Genomic DNA, 4,209 nt, shown 5'->3' with positions numbered 1-4,209 from the left:
GAGCTCTGCGAAGACAGGAGTCAGCCCAGGGGCAGGCCGCAGCCTTTCTTGGTGGGGGAAGAATGCAGCCTGTCGAAGCAGAGCCAGCCGCACAGCCTCTGAGCTCTGCGAAGACAGGGGCCACGGCTCAGAGGGGGAAGAATGCAGCCTTACTCTCAGACGAGTCACACAGCCTCTGAGCTCTGCGAAGACAGGAGTCAGCCCAGGGGCAGGCCGCAGCCTTTCTTGGTGGGGGAAGAATGCAGCCTGTCGAAGCAGAGCCAGCCGCACAGCCTCTGAGCTCTGCGAAGACAGGGGCCACGGCTCAGAGGGGGAAGAATGCAGCCTTACTCTCAGACGAGTCACACAGACTCTGAGCTCTGCGAAGACAGGAGTCAGCCCAGGGGCAGGCCGCAGCCTTTCTTGGTGGGGGAAGAATGCAGCCTGTCGAAGCAGAGCCAGCCGCACAGCCTCTGAGCTCTGCGAAGACAGGGGCCACGGCTCAGAGGGGGAAGAATGCAGCCTTACTCTCAGACGAGTCACACAGCCTCTGAGCTCTGCGAAGACAGGAGTAAGCCCAGGGGCAGGCCGCAGCCTTTCTTGGTGGGGGAAGAATGCAGCCTGTCGAACCAGAGCCGCACAGCCTCTGACCCCTGTCTTCGCAGAGCTCAGAGGCTGTGTGACTCGTCTGAGAGTAAGGCTGCATTCTTCCCCCCTGAGCCGTGGCCCCTGTCTTCGCAGAGCCAGATCAGAGATGAGGGCAGTGGGCAGACACAGAAAGCTTTCCGAAGGGGCTCAGAGAACGCGCGCGACAGAGAAACAGAGAGAAAGGGAAGAAGGAGGAGGAGGAGGAGGAGAGAAGGAATGTGAGGCAGAGACTGGGGAGAGGGGGTTGGAGACAGAGATAATTTGGCCTCGGCTCTTGGAGGCTGACTGACTCGGACCGCCCAGTGGAGCCTCGCTCACGAGCGGGCGGGAGAAACAGCAAGGCAGACCCAGAGGAGGAAACGTGGTGCCTGCAGCTGCTAGCAGGGAGTTTTGAGGAAGGAGGGGCAGGGAATTCTGCCGATCAGCAGTTTTCTTCTGTGTTTCAAAGCAGGGAGTTTCTCAGCTCAGGCAAAGACCAGAGTGTGTCACGTCCAAAGCCGCTTGGCTTCGGCTCATTCGCAGAGCTCTGAGAGCCTGCCCCCACAGAGGGCCCCTGAGGAAGCAGCGGCAGGGAGGCCAGAGTGGAATTTCCCTCTCTGAAGACGACGTGTTTGCATTTTTACACACACCAAATACGTGTCCACAGCTCAGCTTTTTGTGGGGCCAGATCAGAGATGAGGGCAGTGGGCAGACACAGAAAGCTTTCCGAAGGGGCTCAGAGAACGCGCGCGACAGAGAAACAGAGAGAAAGGGAAGAAGGAGGAGGAGGAGGAGAGAAGGAGTGTGTGTGACTGAAAGAGGCAGAGACTGGGGAGAGGGGGTTGGAGACAGAGATTATTTGGCCTCGGCTCTTGGAGAATGACTGACTCGGACCGCCCCAGAGCCACACAGCCTCGGCGCTCTGTTTGCATTTTTACACACACCAAATACGTGTCCACAGCTCAGCTTTTTGTGGGGCCAGATCAGGGATCAGGGCAGTGGGCAGACACAGAAAGCTTTCCGAAGGAGCTCAGAGAACGCGCGCGACAGAGAAACAGAGAAACAGAGAGAAAGGGAAGAAGGAGGAGGAGGAGAGAAGGAGTGTGTGTGACTGAAAGAGGCAGAGACTGGGGAGAGAGGGGGGGAGACAGAGATGATTTGGCCTCGGCTCTTGGAGGCTGACTGACTCGGACCGCCCCGTGGAGCCTCACTCACGAGCGGGCGGGAGACACAGCAAGGCAGACGCAGAGGAGGAACCGTGGTGCCTGCAGCTGCGAGCAGGGAGTTTTGAGGAAGGAGGGGCAGGGAACTCTGCCGATCAGCAGTTTTCTTCTGTGTTTCAAAGCAGGGAGTTTCTCAGCTCAGGCAAAGACCAGAGTGTTACTTGTTTGTTTATATCTTTCTTTATTTTCCTTTACATATGTAAAATACATTTAAAAAAAAAAATACAGATTGCGAGAGGAGCAGGAGGGATAGACCAGCATTTGATGTATGTATGTATGAATGTATGTGTGTGTGTGTGTGTGTGTGTGTGTGTGTGTGTGTGTGTGTGTGTGTGTGTGTGTGTGTGTGTGTGTGTGTTGAAGGACGATAATCATTTTATTCCCATTTAGCTTATAATCTTGTTTATATTTACGCTGAACACTTTTATTGAAACTGCTGAAACTTTTATATAACTTTTGCATTATCTTAAACTAGATGTGGATTTTACTTAAATTTGTATGCTCATATTAGATCTGTTTTTATTAGTCACGTAGTGTATCGCTGAGTTTAATGTAGCATAACCCAAATGTGCACAATGAGAGCACGCAGGATGGAGCTGACAGGCTTCGATGAGCCAACTAGCGGAGACGGTGGCATGCTTCGGCTGAAACCTGGCCATCGGAGCATTTCAACAGTTTGATTTCTGCCTGAGGCCTCCAGCACAAGCCTTGTCTACAGAATCAATGTCTTTTCTCTTTCTTTTATCGCGAAGCCCTTTTCGCACCTTAAAAGAGTTGTAAAGTGCTATATGTATGAACAAAGTGTCATTCGTTCAGGTTCCCTTCAATGAAATAACAATATTTATTAAAATATAACTGCCTCATCCAGGCCTGTGTTTGTTGAGAGTAATTTCCGTTTCCCTTCATCTGCCGTATGAAAAACAGCGATGCAGGACAGCCTCCGGGCTACATGCTGAATTTGACCAACATGATTCCAGCTGGAGCTCCAGACTCTCCTCCTCCTCCAACATACTCCAGTTATGTTTTTCTAGTAACCGTAACGGCGATGCTGCTCTTGGTTATTTTCATCCTCACCTTGTACCCCCTTTACGGTCCAAAATGCAACACAGAACCAACGATAATATAAAGATTTGTCTGAAATGTTCACTGATTTGTGCGTGCGTGTGGAGTGAGGAATTTGGAAAACAAATCTTCAGGCTTTGAAGCGATGGTCAGGGAACCAAGCGTCAGAGCTCTTAGGCGTATTTTCTCCCCGGACACGAAACGCTCCCGCTAGACACTGCGTCCTACCACCACAGTTCGAGGGGCCAACGCGGAGAACGAGGCAGGCTGAGGCGGGCTGCGGCACGCAGTGCCTAACAGCAGCCGGACTTTCCTGGAGAGTTCTGTTGGTGGAGTATCCCCTTCTGACTTACAGTCATAACGCCCGCTCGCACACACCCAAAAGCGTGCACACCCCCTGCAGCTGGTCACCGATTGGTCACCGATTGACCCTCCACCCCTAAAGCCCAGATATAAAAAACGTCGAGTTGACAGTAGCCTAGTCAAAAAGAAAATAAAACGTCTACTTATTAACGCCGGCAGAGAGCACAGTTCAAGGACACCTTAGAAAAGCTTAGGCGGTGCACTGCGTTCGACCCCCCACCAGAGGCCCCACCCAGATGGACATCCTCCTCAAGGCCATACGCTACGTGGAGGCGCAGCAGCTGCAGCAGGGGTTCAAGTCCTCTCTGTCATCTGAGCCATCACGTGAGGAAGGAGGGACGCGGGCTCAGACTGCTTTCTTAGACGGTCGTTCTTTTGCTCGGAGCTCTGATGCCAGGGGCTCAGTCGAGATTTTGCCCTCCTCCTCGGCTTTCTCATCCATCTCGCGTCCGCCCCAGCGGCTGAAAACCGAGGACGACGAGGAGCAAAAGCCCCAAAGGTGGAAGACGATGGGCTGAACGTTGTAAGAGAGCACGGTTCAGGGACACCTTAGAAAAGCTGAGGCGGTGCACTGCGTTCGACCCCCCAAGAAGCCGACCAATATGGACATTCTCCTCAACGCCATAAGCTACGTTGAGGGGCTGGATGCACTGCTCCTACAACAGGGGTACATGTCAGCCTCCGCGCAGCCAGCTATCTCAGACGGTCGGTCTTTCGAGTGGAGCTCTGCCGCCGGGACTCAGCCACGTGGGACAACCTTCCCCGGAGCCGTCGGACCGGACGTCCAGCCCGGCTCGCAGCCCGCTTTCTCAGATGGTCGCTCTTACTGCGCCTGACTAAAACTGCAGAGAGACCTTCTCGGTAGTACTAGGACCGTCAGCTCAAAACGATGCCTTGCTTAATTTTTCATTATTTTTTTTTATTTTATTTTTTAATGAGACCAGGCTGGACTCTT

This window comes from Oryzias latipes, chromosome 4, assembly GCF_002234675.1.
Source record: "Oryzias latipes chromosome 4, ASM223467v1".
Classification (NCBI taxonomy): domain Eukaryota; kingdom Metazoa; phylum Chordata; class Actinopteri; order Beloniformes; family Adrianichthyidae; genus Oryzias; species Oryzias latipes.
This window is presented reverse-complemented; position numbering follows the sequence as displayed.